The sequence below is a fragment of the Ovis aries genome, chromosome 11 (genome assembly GCF_016772045.2).
Source record: "Ovis aries strain OAR_USU_Benz2616 breed Rambouillet chromosome 11, ARS-UI_Ramb_v3.0, whole genome shotgun sequence".
Taxonomy (NCBI): Eukaryota; Metazoa; Chordata; class Mammalia; order Artiodactyla; family Bovidae; genus Ovis; species Ovis aries.
In genome coordinates this window covers 3,039,257-3,058,406 of record NC_056064.1, presented here as the reverse complement: position 1 = coordinate 3,058,406, position 19,150 = coordinate 3,039,257, and the positions used below count along the sequence as shown (strand labels likewise).

Here is a 19,150-nt window from a genome sequence, read left to right as displayed (position 1 = left end):
ATTTGGAGATATTAAGTGAATATTTCATGCAAAGATAGGCACAGTAAAGGAGGGAAATCACAAGGATCTAACAGAAGCAGAAGAGATTAAGAAGGGGGTGGGGCAGGTACAGACAGAAGAACTGCATGAAAAATGTTAGGAAGACCCGGATAACCATGATGGTGCTTCCACTCACCTAGAGCCAGACATCCTGGGTTGCAAAATTCAGTGGGTCTTGCTACAAAGCTATTTGGTCCAGGTCTTTTGTTGTTTGCTGGGAGTCCTTTAAATTTGTGATTCAGTGTTCTCAGTGGTTCTCTGTTCAGGTTTTCTTTTTTCTTATCCAGTTTGTGTTATTATATGTTTCTAGGAATTTATCATTTACTTTTACCTTTTCTATATTTTTGGTATACAGTTGCTAGTAGTAATCTCTTTTGATTCCTGTTTTCTGTGGTATCAGCAGTAACTTCTCTTTTCATATTAGTTTTACTTACTTGGGTCTTTCCCTCTTTCCATTAATGTCTGTCTAGTTATTGGATAACTTTGTTTATCTTTTCAAAGAACTAGCACTAATTGCATTACGAATTTCTGGTGTTTGTTTTTTTATTTTTTTTGAATGGAGATAGAGTTGGTTTAAAACGTGTTAGTTTGTGACATAGAGAAATATATATATATATACACACACACACACTTTCTACCATATTAAAAAGGAGAGATATTTCTTTATGGACAAAGATGTGTTTAGTCAAAGCTATGCTTTTTCCAGTTGTTATGTATGGATGTGAGAGTTGGATCATAGAGAAAGTTGAGCGCTGAAGGACTGATGCTTTTGAACTGTGGTGCTGGAGAAGCAAGTAGATCCAACCAGTGAATCCTAAAGGAAATTAGTCCTGAATATTCACTGGAAGGACAAATGCTGAAGCTGAAGCTCCAATACTTTTGCCACCTCATGGGAAGAACTGACTCATTGTAAAAGACCCTGATGCTGGGAAGAATTGAAGGCAGGAAGAGAATGGGGTGACAGAGGATGATATGGTTGGATGGCATCACCGATTCTATGGACATGAGTTTGAGCAAGCCCTGGGAGTTGGTGATGAACAGGGAAGCCTGGGATGCTACAGTCCATGGGGTCGCAAAGAGTCAGACACGACTGAACTGAATCACAAATGTGGAGATTGAAACTGATTTTAATGCTCCCAACAAACAGTATTCCAGGACCTGATGGGTTTATAGGTAAATGCTATGAAGCATTTAGTAAAGAATTAAAAGCTATCTTTCTGAAACTCTTCCCAACAACTGCACAGGATGGAATACACCCAAATTATTTCTATGATGCCACCATCACCCTAATACCAAAGCCAAACAAAGATATCATGAAAAATAAAATTATGGGCCAGTATAGAGCTTCTCTGATGGCTCAGTGGTGAATAATTTGCCTGTAATGCAGGAGAGGCAAGAGACATGGGTTCAATTCCTTTGCTGGGAAGAACCCCTGGAGAAGGAAATGGCAAGCGGCCTCAGTATTCTTGCTAAGAAAATCCCTTGGACAGAGGAGCCTGATGGGCTATAGTCCATGGGGTCACAAACAGTTGGACACAATTGAGCAACTGAGAATGCAAGCACCAATTATGAACATAGAGACAAAAGTCCTCAACAACATACTGGCAAACTGAATCAAACAATACATTTAAAAGGCCACGTAACATTATAAAGTGAGATTTATCCCAGGGATGCAAGGATTTTTCAATATCCACAAATCAATCATTGTGACAGTTCACATCATCTAAATAAAATTTAAAAAAACTTATGATAATCCAATAGACCTAGAAAAACTTTTGACAAAATCCAACAATCATTTATGATAAAAAAAAAAGAACTTCAGAAATTGGGCATAGTGGGAACATACATCAATATAATAAAGGACATATATGACACACCTTCAGCTAATATCACATTCAGTGATGAAATGCTGAAAGCATAGTTTCGGAAATCCTAAATGTGATAATCACAGGAGAAAAATAAACAAAAGGAATTCAAATTGGAAAAGAGGAGTAAAACTGTCACTATTTACAGATGACATGATACTATAGAGAGAAAATCCTAAAGATGCTATCAGAAAATTAATAGAATTCAACAGTGAATTTGGTAGTGTTGCAGAGTACAAAATTAATGCAAGAAATCTGTTTCACTTATATACACTATTAATGAAAGATAAAGAGAAATTAAGGAAACCATCCTATTTACCACCTCACTGAAAAGAATAAGATAGCTAACAGTAGATGTTCCTAAGATTACTTCTACTCCAAAAAGTTTAAGATGCTGATGACAGAAATTAAAGATGATACAAACAACTGCAAAATATACCATGTCCTTGGATTACAAGAATCAATACTGTCCTAATGACTGTACTACCCAAGACAATCTACGGAGCCAATGCAATCTGTATCAAATTACCAGTGACAATTTTCACAGAACTAGAATAAAAATTCTTAAAGTTGTGTGGAGACACAAAAGAACCCAAATAGCCAAAGCAATCTTGAGTAAGAAAAATAAAACTGGAGTAAGTACAGTACCCTCTTTGATATCTGTCTTAGTGATATTTTTGAATTTGTCTCCTCAGGTAAGGGGAAGAAAAGAAAAAATAAATAAACAAGTGAAACAATTCTAAACTAAAAAGAGATTTCTGCATAGCTAAGGAAACTATTAAAAAACAAAACAAAACAAAAACAAAGACAACCTACTGAATCAGTGAAAATACTTCCAAAAAGGCCAGGGCAAACTTTCTTCTGAAAAAGACAGGCAAATGGGAAATAGCCACATGAAAAATTGCTTAGTATCCTTAATCATTGAGCTTCCCTTGTGGCTTTGACCTGCAATGTGGGAGACCTGGGTTCGATCCCTGGGTTGAGAAGATTCCCTAGAGAAGGGAAAGGCGACCTATTTTAGTATTTTGTCCTGGAAATTCCATGGACGGTGTAGACCATGGGGTCACAAAGAGTTGGACACGACTGAGTGACTTTCACTTTCACATCCTTAATCATTAAAAAATTTGAAGAAACAGTGACATACTTTATTTTGGGGAGGGTTCCAAAATCACTGCAGTGATAGATTTTATTTAGCAGGGGGAGAGGGAGGGGGGAGAATAAAAGTTTTGACCATCCTAGACAGTATATTAAAAAAGCAGAGACATTGCCAACAAAATTTCATCTAGTCAAAGCCATGGTTTTTCCAGTAGTCATGTACTGATGTGAGAACTGGGCTATAAAGAAAGCTGAGTGCAGAACTGATGCTTTTGATCTGTGGCATTGGAGAAGACTCTTGAGAGTCCCTTGGACTGCAAGGAGATCCAACCAGACCATCCTAAAGGAAATCAGTCTTGAGTATTCATTGGAAGGACTGATGCTGAAGCTGAAACTCCAATACTTTGGCCACCAAAGATGGGAAGAACTGACTCATGGAAAAAGACCCTGATGCTGGGAAAGTTTGACAGTATTAGGAGGAGATGGTTGGATGGCATCCCCAACTTGATAGATATGAGTTTGAGAAAGCTCTGGGAGTTGGTGATGGACAAGGAGGCTTGGTAAACTGCAGTCAATGGGACCATAGGGAGTCAGCCACAACGGAGTGACTGAACTGAACTGAACTGATATGATAGAAACTCTGTTACTTCCTGTCTCAATAGAAAAATCCCATAGTTGTTCTCACATCTGTTTATGCACGAAGAAGTTTTTTTTTTTTCTTATCTGCTTTGTGTACCTTCTGAAAATAAAAGAAGGAAATGAGTGATCTAGTTATATTTATATTTTGTGTTTAGTAACTTCTAACATTAAAATATCTCAACATTTATGATATACACACACAGAGTCTTGCATCTGACAATGAAGTAAACAAATGAACAAATAAGAAAATGCATGATGGTTAAGATGGAACACAGGTAGATTATAAAAATATGCTGTGTTTGATTTTTAATTTTTGTTTCTGATTTTTCTTTGGCTCAATAGCAATGCAAACTTCCAAAAGTAACATTTCCTTTACTCAGACCCAATACATTGGAAGAGAGCCCGTGAGAGCATTGTTGATGATTGAATTCCCACAGCTTTCAAAATCCTATTTTCTCTCACTGAAGCTGTCAGCCCTCAAAGGGAGAAACTAGATTGCTAATACATGGCTGAAGTCTAAGTGCTACAGCACATTTTTTGGTCTTGAGAAAATTGAATAACAAATCTCAAACTGCCCATAGCTTGCCTTGCAGTAGTTTCATATTTAGAAATGAAGAGGATTTTCTGATTGGAAAATTTATGGCTGACGGAACCTAAGTAGAGTGACAAAGGCTCATATGCAGAACCTGTAAACAAATCTCAAGTGAAGGCATTACCCAAGTCTATAGATTTTATACCTTGGGCTAAGGGGTAAAGAGACGTATTTCAAAGTTAACAAGCCAATACATAAAACCATTCTTGTGCAGCATAGGCCACATTTCTCAGCTTTATTTAAATTGCTCTTCTCTTAAGGGAGCGGCTTCCCATGTGTCTCAGTGGTAAACAATCTGCCTGCCAATGTAGAAGACACAGGTTCAATCACTGGATCAGGAAGATCTCTTGGAAGATGAAATGGCAACTGACTCCTGTATTCTTGCCTGGAGAATCCCTTGGACAGAGAGGCCAGGCAGGCTACAGTTCATAACGTTGCAAAGAGTCAAACAACTGAGACTGAGCAAGCAGGCATGTACTCCTAAGGGACATCAGAAGTCAATGTTCAATGTGTGAGTATATGTGAGTGTATCATGCCTTGGTATTTTTCTATTTTTTTTTTTTACCTTAAACCCTTTTAGTTATTTATCTTGGCTTCTCCAATTTAAAAGGCACACACACACACACACACACACACACACACACACACACACGTGCAAGCTAAATCACTTCAGTCATGTCAGACTCTTTGCAAACCTACGCGCTATAGCCTGCCAGGCTCCTCTGCCCATGGGATTCTCTAGACATAAATACTGGAATGAATTGCCATGTCCTCCCCCAAGGGATATTCTCAACCCAGGGATAGAACCGGTGTCTCTTATGTTTGCATGCAGGTTCTTTACCACTAATTGTCACCTGGGAAGCCCATATACAATCTATACTAAGTGGAATTTTAGGTTTGCAGTGAAATTAAACAAAATATATTGAGAGTTTTCATATATCCTAAGAAGTCCACCAACAAGACTCCTTCCTATCAATATCCCACACTATAGAGATATATTTGTTACAATCAGTAAGCTTACCTTATTACCCAAAGTTGATAATTTGCATTATGATTAACTCTTTGTGTTATATATTGTATTATTTTGCACACATATATAATGACCATTGTAGTGTCATACAGAACATTCTTACTGACTCTGTATTCTGATAACATATCCCTCTCTACTTCCTAGCAACTATTGGAAACACCTGATCTTTTTATAGTCTCCATAGGTTTACCTCTTCCAAATTATCATTTGGTTGGACTCACAGTACATAACTTTTCTGATTGGCTTCTTTTAATAATATGTATTTAAGTTTCCTCTCTATATTATCATGGCTTGGTAGGGCATTTATAGAGAGCACTGAATAATATTTCATTGCCTGGATGTACCACAATCAATCTATCCATTCTCCTATTAAAGCAACCTATTATATCTTGCTGCTGCTGCTAAGCCGTTTCAGTCGTGTCCGACTCTGCGAACCCATAGATGGCAGCCCACCAGGCTCCACCACCCCTGGGATTCTCGAGACAAGAACACTGGAGTGGGTTGCCATTTCCTTCTCCAATGCATGAAAGTGAAAAGTGAAAGTGAAGTCGCTTAGTCGTGTCCGACTCTTCACTTCCCCAAGGACTGCAGCCTACCAGGCTCCTCCATCCATGGGATTTTTCTAGGCAAGAGTACTGGAATGGGTTATCAGTGTCTTCTCCGATTATATCTTAGTTGTTTCCAAGTTTTGACAATTGTAAATGAAGCTGCTATAAATATCTATGTGCAGGCTTTGTGTAGACATAAATTTTTCATATATTTGAGCACAGTTATTGGATTCTCTTCTACAGTACGAGTGTGTTTCTCTTTGTAAGAAACTGGCAGTCTGTCTTCCAAAGGAGCTCTACAATTTTGCATTCTCATCTGGAATAAATGGGATTTCCACATCCTCACCATTATTCAGCATTGTCAAAGATTTGAATTTTGGCCATTCTAGTAGGTGTGTGATACTCAATATTGTTTTATTTTCCTTTTCCATAATGAAATGATATAAAACATATTTTCATATGCTTATTTACCATCTGCCTATCTTCTTTGATGAGATATCTACTCAGATGTTTTGTACATCTTTAAATCAGCTTATCTGTTTCCTTATTGTTGAATGTTTGTGTACTTTGTATCCAGTAACAATCTTCATCTGATATATCTTTTGCAATTTTTTTTCTCCCACCCTGTGGCTTATCTTATTCTCTTCATAGCATTTTCTGCAGAATAAAAGTTTTCAGTTTTAATAAAGTATGCTTATCAGTTATTTCTTTCATGGACTGTGCTTTGGTATTGCATCTGAACAGTCACAATCATAGGAAAGGTCATAGGAATTTACTCTAGTGTTATCTACTAGGATTTTTATACTTGTATTTTATATTATGTTCATAATCTAATTTGAGTAATTTTTGTTAAGAGTATAATGACCCATAGAATGCAGCATGCCAGGCTTCCCTATGCATCACCAACACCTGGAGCTTGCTCAAAATTACATCCATTGAGTCGGTGATGCCATCCAAACATCTCATCCTCTGTCATACACCTCTTCCTGCCTTCAATTTTTCCCAGCATCAGGGTCTTTTCCAATGAGTCAGTTCTCCTTAGGTGGGCAAAGTATTGGAGCTTCAGCTTCAGCCTCAGTCCTTCCAGTGAATATTCAAGACCAATTTCCTTTAGGATTGACCGGCTTGATCTCCTTGCAGTCCAAAGGACTCTCAAGAATCCTCTCCAACACCATAGTTCAAAAACACCAATTCTAAAGTGCTCAACTTCCTTTCTTTATGGTCTCCCATTCATACATGAGAAATGGAAAAAAAAAAAAAAAGATATCCTTGTCTGTATGGAAGTTTGTCAGTAAAGAAATGTTTAACATGCACTTTTTAACATGCTTTCTAGGTTGGTCATAGCTTTTCTTCCAAGGAGCAAGTGTCTTTTAATTGTATGGCAGCAGTCACAACCTGCAGTGATTTTTGAGCCCAAGAAAATGAAGTCTGTCACTGTTTCCATTGTTCCACCATCTATTTGCATGTAGAAATGGGACTGATGCCACAATCTTAGTTTTTTTAATGTTGACTTTTAAGCCAGCTTTTTCACTCTCTTCTTTCACTTTCATCAAGTGGCTCCTTAGTTCCTTTTCATTTTCTGCCATAATGGTGGTGTCATCTGCATATCTGAGATTATTGATATTTCTGATTCCAGGTTGTACTTCATTCAGCCCAGAATTTCACGTGATGTACTTATTCTACACAGAAGTTAAATAAGCAGGATGACAATATACAGCCTTGACATAGTCCTTTCCCAATTTGGAACAAGCCTGTTGATCCATGTCCGATTCTAACTGTGGCTTCTGGACCTGAATATAGATTTCTTAGGAGGCAGGTAGGGTGGTCTGGTATTCCCTTTTCTTGAATAATTTTCCACAGTAAGTTATGATCCACACAGTCAAATGCTTTAGCATAGTCAGTAAAGCAGAACTATATTTTTTTTTCTTGAATTCTCTTGCCTTTTCTATGGTTCAAAGGATGTTGGCAATTTGATGTCTGGTTCTTCTGCCTTTGCTAAATCATTTTGAACATCTGGAAGTTCTCAATTCCCATACTGTTGAGGCCTAACTTGGATAATTTTGAGCATTACTTTGCTAGTGATTGAGATCAGTGCAGCTGTGTGATAGTTTGAAAATTCTTTGCCATTGCCTTTCTTTGGGATTGGAATGAAAACTGACCTTTTCCAGTCCTGTGGCCATTGCTGAGTTTCCCAAATTTGCTGACATATTGAGCACAACACTTTCACAGCATCATCTTTTAGGTTTTGAAATAGCTCAACTAGAATTCCATCACCTCCATGAACTTTGTTTGTAGTGATGTTTCCTAAGGACCACTGGATTTTGCATTCCAGAATGTCTGGTTCTAGGTGAGTGATCACTTATCTGGATTATGAAGATATTTTTTTGCAAAGTTCTGTGTCATCTTGCCACCTCTTCCTGATATTTTCTGCTTGTTTTAGGTACATAGAATTTATGTCCTTCATTGTGCCCATCATTGCATGAAATGCTCCCTTGATATCTCTAATTTTCTTGAAGAGATCTTTAGTCTATCCCATTCTATTGTTTTCCTTTATTTCTTTGCATTGATCACTGAGGAAGGCTTTCTTATCTCTCCTGGCTATACTTGGGAACTCTGCACCCTAATGGGTGTATCTTTTCTTTTCTCCTTTGCCTTTAGCTTTTCTTCTCTTCTCAGCTGTTTGTAAGGCCTCCTCAGACAACCATTTTTCATTTTTCCATTTCTTTTTCTTGGAAATGGTCTTGATTGCTGCCTCCTGTACAACATCAAAAATCTGTGTTCAAAGTTCTTCAGGGACTCTGTCTATCAGAGATAATCCCTTGAATCTATTTTTCACTTCTACTGTACAATCATAAGGGATTTGATTTAGGTCATACCTGAGTGGTCTAGTGGTTTTCCCTACTTTCTTCAATTAAGTCTGAATTTTTGAACAAGGAGTTCAGGATCTGACTGACAGTCAGCTCCTGTCTTGTTTTTGTTGACTATGTAGAGCTTGTCAATCTTTGCCTGCAAAAAATTTGATCAATCTGATTTCAGTATTGGTCATTTGGTGGTGTCCTTGTGTAGAGTTATCACTTGTATTGTTGGAAGAAGGTGTTTGCTATGACAAATATGTTCTCTTGGGGAAACTCTGATAGCTTTTGTCCTGCTTCATTTTGTACTCTGAGGCCAAACTTTCCTGTTACTCTGGTAAACTCTTGACTTCCTACTTTTGCATTCCAGTCCCCTATGAGGAAAAGGACATCTTTTTTAGATGTTAGTTCTAGAAGATCTTCTAGGTCATCATAGAACCATTCAACTTCAGCTTCTTTGGCATCAGTGGTTAAGGCATAGACTTGGATTACTGTGATATTGAATGGTTTTCCTTGGAAACGAACAGAGATCATTCTGTCATTTTTGAGATTGCACTCAAGTACTGTATTTTGGACTCTTTTGCTGACTATGAGGGCTACTCCATTTCTTCTATGAGATTCTTGCCCACAGTAGCAGATGTAGTGGTCATCTGAATTAAATTTGCCCATTCTGGTTCATTTTACTTCACTGATTCCTAAAAGGCCAGTGTTCACTCTTACCATCTCCTGTTTGACCACTTCCAATTTACCTTGATTCATGGACCTAACATTCCAGGTTGGAGTATACAATATTGTTATTTACAGCATCAACCTTTACTTCCATCACCATTCACATCCATATTTAGGTGTTGTTTTCATTTTGGCTTCATCTTTTCATTGCTTCTGGAGTTATTTTTCCACTCATTTCCAGTAGCTTATTGGTCACCTTCCAACTTGGAGGATTTCATCTTTCAATGTCATATCTTTTTGTCTTTTCATACTGTTCATGGGGTTCTTAAGAAAAGAACACTGAAGTGGTTTGCCATTCCCTCCTCCAGTGGACCATGTTTTGTAGGAACTCTCCACCATGTCCCATCCTTCTTGAGTGACACTATAAGGCATGGCTCATAGTTTCATTGAGTTAGTCAAGGCTGTGGTCCATGTGATCAGTTTGGTTAGTTTTCTGGAATTGTGATTTTAATTCCTTCTATCTGCCTTCTGATGGATAAGGATAAGAGGCATGTGGAAGCTTCTTGATGGGAGAGACTGACTGTCTCTTGTCCTGGGTCTTATTCTCATGGGCAGGGCCATGGGCAGTAAATCTTTAACCCAATTTTCTGTTGATGAGTGTGCTGTGTTCTCTTCCTGTTATTTGGCCTGGGGCCAAACTATGGTGTGGGGAGTCGCAGTAAAAGACCTCCTTCACAAGGGCTTATGCGTGCACTGTCGTATTTAGTACTCCAACCCTGCAGCAGGCTGCTGTCAACTCTTGCCTCTGCTGGAGACTCCTGGACACTCACAGGCAAATCTGGTTCAGTCTCTTGTGGGGACACTGCTCCTTTTTCCTGCTGCACACAAGGTTTTCTTTTTGGCCTCCAAGAATCTGTTTCCCCAGTCTTGTGGAAGTTCTGCGGAAGTTCAAATCTCACCTGCCTTCAAAGTCAAATTCTGTGTTCCCTTTGCCAGATTTCCAGGTTGGTAAATCTGTTTGGGGTCCTAGAACTTTCTTAACAGTGCGAAAATTTCTTTGCTATAACTGTTCTGCAGTTTGTGGGTCATCTGCCCAGTAGCTCTATGGTGGGGCTAATGGCAACCTCCTCCAAGTGGGCTTATGCCACACTTTGTGTGCTCCAGGTCCTCTGCAGCCAGAGCCACTGTTCCCATGCCAGGCCACTGCTGACACATGCCTCTCCATGACACATTCAAACATTCAAAGGCATGTCTGGCTTAGTCTCTGTGGGGTCTCTGGGCCCTGGAGTATGCAAGGTTTTGTTTGAGCCCTCTGAGCTTCTCTCACAGTATACTTATGGGAATCTATTTCTGAGCTCTCTACTCTATGTCATAAGTCTATTTGCTTATTCTTCCACCAATATTACATTGTCCTGATTACTACAAACTGTACTGATTGTTAGCTACACCTTTATAGTAAGCCTTGAAGGTTTGTAGTGCCAGTCTTTCCACTTTGCTTCTCTCCTCCAATATTGTATCAACTATTCTATCCTTGCCTCTACATATACACTCTGGAATTAATTTATCAATATCGACAAAGTCAGTTAGTGAAATTTTTATTTGATTCGCATTGAATCTCTAGTTTAATTTGGGAAGGACTGATTCATTGACAAATTGAGGTTTTGCACGGAAAACATCTTATTTATGCAGTTCTTTTAATTCTTCCATCAATTTTATAATTTTCTCATATAGATCTTGGACATATATTTTTAGATTTACACCAAAGTATCTCAGTTTTTCGGATACTAATATAAATGTTATTTTGCCTTTCATTTTATTTTTTTTTTCTTCTTTAAAAAATTATTGGAAATACTCTCCTTGTATTACAGTGTTTCATATTCATTTAAATGATGACATAAAATTCCATCCATCAGTAAATCATATTTTATTTGACTATTCTCCTATTATTGGTCATTTAGGGAACTCCCAATTTTTCTGTGTTTTGAATGTTTTAATTGTTATGCCCAGTGTCCAAGTCCCCAAAACTGAGAGAATAAGACATCAACAGCAATGCAAAAGCATAAAGGGGTTTATTGCTAGCTCGAGCTAGGGCTCTAGTCTCATCCAGCACAGTGGAGTCTTGACGAAAGAGCTCTGAGCTCTGACTCACAGCTGCTTTTATACAGGCAGTTCTTAATACAGCTTTCGAGTAATGATTGGCTGAGCCATTTCCAAATCCTGCATCCCTATCCAGATTGGCTCAGGTTTGGCACCATCCACTTTCCCAGGGTGTGGTTCCCCAGAATCATGACTCAGGTTTTAATCCGGTTTGGCGCCATCGGAACTTTCCTAGGGTGGGGCTTCCTAGAATTATGTCTCATGCTTACAAGAACCTGAGGCTTAGGCCTAGTGTGGCCTGTTGAGCCTGTCATGGCTCAGGTTAGGTCCCAACATTAATGCATATAACTTTTTCCTTCTTTGTAATTCTCTTCCTAGGACAAGTTCCCAGGGGTGGGATTACCAGATCAAAGAGCATGAGTGGTTTCATAGAGCTTAATTTCCCAAAGGACAGCACAAATTTTCAACATCACAATGACATGTGAGTGTTCCAGTTCCCTTGCAGCCCTGGCATTAGACTTTATAAGACATCTTTTTGGATGGCTTAAATATTTAATTCTACTTTGTTGCTGCTGATTGAGTTTTGTACATTAAACTTGTATTCTGCAATCTTTCTATAAATACTTACTAATTTCTCAATTTTCAAAAATTCTTTTTGGATTTTTACAAGAGATAGTCATATTGTATTTGCAATAATGCAGCTGTATTTATTTCTCTTAAATTTGCATACTTCTATTTCCTTTTCTTGTGTCATTGCATTGCTAGAACTTCCAGTATAATAATGAAGTGATGAGAGTGGATAGTCCTGCCTTGTTCAGATCTTATCAATAAAGCTTATCAATTCTCAACATTAAGTATGATGATAGCCAAGGGTTTTCATGTAGATGTTCTTTATCACGTTGAGAAAACCCCTTCAATTCATAATCTGCTTAAAGTTATTTGTCATAAAAGGTGGAGAATTTTCTAAACTACTTGTCCTGCATCTGCTGTAATTACTTGATCTTTATTCCTTAGTCTGAGATGATGGACTACATTAATTGACTTTTTCATGTTGAACCAGCCTTGCATAACTTGAATAAATCTCTTTGTTGTGGTAAATAATCTTTTGGAACATTGTTGGATTTGACTTGTTAATATGTTGCTTAGAGTTTTTGCATTTATGTTCATGAGATATTTTGGTCTATGCATGTGTGTGCTAAGTCACTTCTTCAGTTCAGCTGCAGAGTCATGACTGACTCTTTGTGACCCCACGGACTGCAGCACTCCAGACTTTCATGTCCATCACCAAATACCAAAGCTTGCTCAAACTCATGTCCATCAATGCCATCCAACCATCTCATCCTCTGTCATCTCCTACTCCTCCTTCCTTCAACCTTTCCCAACATCAGGGTCTTTTCCAGTGAGTCAGTTATTCTCACCAAGTGGCCAAAGTATTGGAGATTTGGCTTCAGCATCAGTCCTTCCAATGAATATTCAGGACTGATTTCCTTTAGGATTGACTGGTTGGATCTCCTTGCAGTCCAAGGGACTCTCAAGAATCTTCTCCAACACCACAGTTCAAAAGCATCAATTCTTCAGTGATCAGCTTTCTTTACAGTGCAACTCTCACATCCATACATGACTACTTGAAAAACCATAGCTTTGACTAAAAAAAAACTTTGATAGCAAAGCAATGTCTCTGCTTTTTAATATGCTCTTTAGATTTGTCATAGCTTTTCTTCAGTCATGTACAACTCTTTGTGACTCTATTGAGTGTAGTCCACGAGGCTCCTCTGTCCATACGATTCTCCAGGCAAGAATACTGGAGCAGGTCGCCTCGTCTAGCTCTGGCCCTGTCTCGATTAACCAGCCTAGCCTACTCTGCCCCTGCACCGTTGAGTGGTCCCCGAGGCACACAGCAGCCTCCGGAGCAACCCCAGCTCATGAGGGCCACCTGCCCAGCCATTGGTGCTGGTGAAATGGAACTCCTCGCCCCGGAGGAGGAGAGGAGGATCAATGAGTTTCCAGAATCGATTCCAGCAATTCATGAACCACTGGGCTCAACCAAAGGCCGCTACAAGCCAACAGGTTGCAAACATATTTCTGACTGTTACACACATGCATTCTTCATTTCTCCAGCCATTGTGGGCAGTATCCTCCTTCACCAGCTATCTGATGACTGCTGGGAAAGATAACAGCTTGGATTTACAGAATGGGCCTCTGTGCCTTCTTCATCTTTTCCACAGATTTCACATCAAGTCAAGGAAAAAGAGCAACTTAAGGACAGTGGAGCATTGCTTTCACATGTGTGATAGAATGGTTATCTATTTCTTCATTGCATCTTAAACTCCATGGGTAAATCTCCATGAACTTGGATCCCTGGCATCTCATATGCATTGGTTTATCTGGCTCATGGCAGCTGGAGGAACCATTTATGTATTTCTCTACCATGAAAAACCTTCTGATGTAAACCAAACTCACATTCTTCCCCATTTCCCAGATATGATTACTTCCTGGTGAACTTTGAGTACAAAACACTAAGAACAAGATGCATCACCATTGGTCACTCAATTTGGCAGGTATAAGGTGGTTGAGCTCTTTATCTATCCCATGATGGGGTTTTCTCCAGCCTTGGTGGTAACATCAATGGACAACACTAATGGACTTCACAAACTTGCCTGTGGGGTCTAATCCTTTCCCTGGAAGTTGTGTTCTTCAACAGTGATGGCATCATTCCATTTCCCCGTGCCATCTGGCACCTGTTCATGGGTACGGCAGCTGCAGTGCATTACTATGCCATTTGGAAATATCTTTACCGAAGTTCTGACTTTGTGTGACATTTATGGCCAATCCTCAACTGGTCTCCAAACTAGTATTATTTCAATTATGGCACTAAGGAATGGGATAAGAGCTGAAAATTGCACAGAGGAAGGAAAGAAGACAACTGTACTGCCTTTCTTTTTATCTTTTGAATATAATTACTGTGAAAGTATGAAAGCTGTGTTCTGGAAATTTCCCCCTCACAGCAAGTAAATAAGATAGCAACTTAGCTATTCAATCCATTTCACTATCATGAAGGACTCTGGAGAGACTTGGCCAACTGGAGTTTACAAACAAGAATTTTGTATTTTAATTTTACAGATTTTACTGCATGATTTTTCTAAATTACTAGATCAGGTTGTAAAAGTCAGTGCAATAACAAAATTTCCTTTTTAAGAGAAAATGATTTATATCACTTTCCCACTAGCTGTGTAAAGAATCATTGACAGAATTTATACTACTTTTTATCATGCTTCACCTTGAGCATGCATGATCATTTTTTAAATAGGAACTTTAGTTTTTCATAAATTAAAAAAAAGAATACTTCATTGAAGTGCATTTCTGCGGTTCTTCATTCATGTGAATTTTTGCAGCAATCTGTCAACATTCCACAAATGAAAACATTATACCTCTTCTCTCATAATTTTATTAGGCATGGAGAAATTGCCAATTGTTAAAAACTTTAAGTTTTCCAAAACTTTCCTGCCAACCTCTGACTCTGAATTCCGTGCTGCTTTGGGCCATATATTTGACCTAGCTTGGTTTCCCAGCAATAGAAACATATTTTGATATCGCTAATTTTTTCAAAAGATTGATTTTTTTCTCTATGCCCTTTGCTATGTCTTATTCAGGGTATTTTCCCATAGAGGATGTGTATCCAGTCTGTATTAAGACAGGATTTCTGGCTTGGGCATCCACCAAACAATTCTGGAGAGTGCTATGAGTTACAGTGAATAGCAGTTATGCCTGTCTGGTGCCCAGTGGTTAAGTTATTGTCACTTAGCTTTATATTATTGGTTTGATAGTCATTTTAAGTTGTGGAACTAAATGGGTAAATTCACATTTCTACCTTTCCTTTGCATCTCCTGATACACTTTTTATCATAGAAAAGTATTTAAAGCATGTTTGACAAATTCATGTATCTGTTGTCCATCAGTTATATCCTGGCTCAGTGGAGTGATATTTAATATGTTGTTTTTGGTTTTCCTTCAATGACTTATATTAAGATTAACATAGTTGCTTTTTGGTTAATCTCCTGTTGGTGCTTTAATAAATAACCTTGTATTTAACTGGTGCTGATATTGCCTATTTTCTAGTGATAAATTTGATCATTGAAATTGTTAGTTTGACAGTATATTGAATTCAGTCCATTGAAATTTTCTACTGATGTAGCTTTAAAGGAGGGCTTATTTTGTGTGTGCATATGTTTAGAACTCTGACTTTGGTAAGTTATATGGGAATGAGGAACAGAAGAACTGCCTTTTGCTGATGAATTCTTAAATAGGCAAAAGTGAAAGTGATAGTTGCTCAGCCGTGTCTGACTCTTTACAGCCCCAAATAGGCAAGGTGCCCAGTGAAAACACCAACCAGACCATCCCTTCTAGTTCTGAGCATCTGGATGCCTCTTGTTTTATTGTGTATATTTAATTTTAAGTATATTAACTTTTGTGGATTCATTTGAAGTCTGCTCAAAAGTACCACTGTCAAAACCACTAAAGTGTAGATAAAAATTTGTTCTGTAGGCTAAAATAAAATTGCTATTTGGACTTGCTAAAAAAGAAATAAAATAAAAAAGAATACTGGAGTGGGTTGCCTGTCCTCTTCCAGGGAGTCTTCCACACCAGGGATCAAACCTGGGTCTCTTACGTTTCCTGCAGTGGCAGGTGGTTTCTTTACCACTAGCACCACCTGGGAAGCCCATTATTGATCTATGTGCAGATTCACTCAGTCATGTCCAACTTTTTGGGACCACCTGGACTATAGCCCACCAGGCTGCTCCACCAGGCAGGTATACTGGAATGGGTTGCCATTTCCTTCTCCAATATTGATCTATAGTTGTACTTTTTTTTTTTCCAATATCTTTGAATGATTTTAGTGTTAGGGTAATGCTGGCCTGAAAGTATGGGTTAAGAAGTATTACTTCTGCTTCAGCTTCTGGAAGATATTAAATAATTGCTATATATTTTTTCTTAAATGTTTGGTGCAGTTTACTGGTGACCCATCATACCACATCCAGCACAGTGGGTAAGAAAGACCTGAAACAGGGTGAGCGCATAATGAAAAAACAGAAACATATAACTTGGTGAGCAGGGAGTCAGAGGGCCCTCCTTCTCTCCATGGCAGGAAGATAAAACGGCTCCTGTCAGCCTGCACTTTTATTGGCAGAAGTCACATGAGATCCTTAGGGAATAGCTATTCTGGGGAGTCTGATTAGCACACCATAGAGAGGGAGTAAAGTTAAAGTTCTGCTGTTGATCAGGAACATCTTGTTTTGTTTCCATGGGGACAGAGGCAGGGGTAGGCAGTGAAGTAGGGCAGAGAGCACATCCAGCCCCAAAAATGTCCATTTGGCATGTTTACTAGGACAAAAACAAGGCCACAGTTTGCTGCGTGCTTAAGTCATGGGGCAGGTTCTGGTCTCTGCTCAGCCAGGCTGCAACGTCTCACCCTTTTTGACTGCAGGACTATCATGGTCACTCCAGAATAATAATATAAAGCTGTTTTTTATGTGTTAAATTTGGAAGTGCCTTGTTAGAATAAGAGAACTAGTGAGAACTTTTGGTCCAAATTGAAGGGGAAGGGTCAATCCAAGTTAGTTAAGTTCAGTCATTCAGTCGTGTCTGACTCTTTGCGACCCCATGAACCACAGCACGCCAGGTCTCCCTGTCCATCACCAACTCCCAGAGTCCACCCAGACCCATGTCCATTGAGTCAGTGATGCCAAGTTAAGGGTCTAGCTAATGGAGAGTGCTGCACTCAATATGCCAGCAAAATCAGAAAACTCAGCAGTGGCCACACTACTGGAAAAGGTCAGTTTTTATTTTGATCCCAAAGAAAGGTAATGCCAAAGAATGTTTAAACTACTGCACAACTGCACTCATCTCACACACTAGCAAAATAATGCTCAAAATTCTCCAAGCCAGGCTTCAACGGTGCATGAACCGTGAACTTCCAGATGCTCATGCTGGATTTAGAAAAGGCAGAAGCACCAAAGATCAAATTGCCAACATCTGCTGGATCACTGAAAAAGCAAGAAAGTTCCAGAGAAACACCTACTTCTGTTTATTGATTATACCAAAGCCTTTGACTGTGTGTGTGAGAGTTGCTCAGCTATGTCTGACTCTTTGCAACCTCACAGACTATAGCCCTTCAGGCTCCTCTGTCCATGGGATTCTCCAGGCAAGAATACTGGAGTGGCTACCATTCCTTTCTCCAGAGGATTTTCCCAACCCAGAGATTTAACATTGGTCTTCTGCTTTGCAGGCAGAGTCTTTACTGTTTGAGCTATAGGGAAGTCCTTAAAATCTGTCTACATGGATCACAATAAACATTGGAAAATTCTTCGAGAGATGGGAATACAGACCACCTGACCTGCCTCTTGAGAAATCTGTATGCAGGTCAGGAAGCAACAGTTAGAACTGGACATGGAACAACAGACTGATTCCAAATTGGGAAAGGAGTGTGTCAAGACTGCATGTTGTCACTCTGTTTATTTAACTTATATGCTGAGTACATCATGTGAAATGCCAGGCTGGATGAAGCACAAGCTGAAATCAAGATTGCCAGGAGAAATATCAATAAACTCAGATATGCTGATGACACCACCCTTATGGCAGAAAGCAAAGAAGAAAATAAATAGCCTCTTGATGAAATTGAAAGAAGAGAGTGAAAAAGTTGGCTTAAAACTCGAAATTCAGAAAACTAAGATCATGGCATCCAGTCCAATCACTTCATAGCAAATAGATGGGAGAACAATGGAAACAGTGACAGACTTTATTTTGGGGGGCTCCAAACTCACTGCAGATGGTGACTGCAGCCATGAAATTAAAAGACACTTGCTCCTTGGAAGGAAAGCTATGATAAACCTAGATAGCATATTAAAAAGGAAAGATAATACTCTAACAACAAAGGTCTGTCTAGTCAATGCTATGGTTTTTCCAGTAGTCATGTAAGGATATGAGAGTTGGACTATAAAGAAAGCTGAGGGCTTAAGAATGGATGCTTTTGAACTGTTGTGCTGGAAAAGACTCTTGAGAGTCCCTTGGACTGCAAGGAGATCCAATCAATCCATCCCTAAAAAAAATCAGTCCTGAATGTTCATTGGAAGTACTGATGCTGAAGATGAAACTTCAATACTTTGGCCACCTGATGTGAAGAACTGACTCACTAGAAAAGACCCTGATGCTGGGAAAGATTGAAGGTGGGAGGAGAAGGGGATGACGAAGATGAGATGGTTGGATGGCATCACCAACTCGATGGACATTAGTTTGAGTAAGCTCTGGGAGTTGGTGATGGACAGGGAGGCCTGGTGTGCTGCAGTCCATGGGATCACAAAGAGTCAGACATGACTGAGTGACTGAACTGAACTAAATGGAGGATTTGGAATATAAGCCCAATACAAACCAGCATCCGCCCTAGTTACCACACATGAGACCAATGCCACCATAGCCAGCAGCATGGTGACGGGGGTGTTTTTGTTGTTTGTGTGCAGGGGCATATATTTACTCTTCTGACTGAGGCTTTTCAGTTGTCTCCAAGTCACAGGAGGTGCCTTAAGAGTATGTGGTCCTGGATCTTGCTCTGGTGGGGTCCACCTGGTGTAACCTCTGGACTTTCTATGTCACCATCACCACACTCACTCTGGGATCCCACATCTCCTGTGGAACAAATGGAGGGTTCATGGTATGGCTTGATGCACCTGCTTG

At 39.2% G+C, this 19,150-nt stretch overlaps 1 pseudogene; it reads left to right on the top strand.

Moving 5' to 3' along the window:
• Positions 1-13,421: 13,421 nt before the first annotated feature.
• Positions 13,422-14,278, top strand: LOC101119575 (monocyte to macrophage differentiation factor-like; annotated as a pseudogene).
• Positions 14,279-19,150: the final 4,872 nt, after the last annotated feature.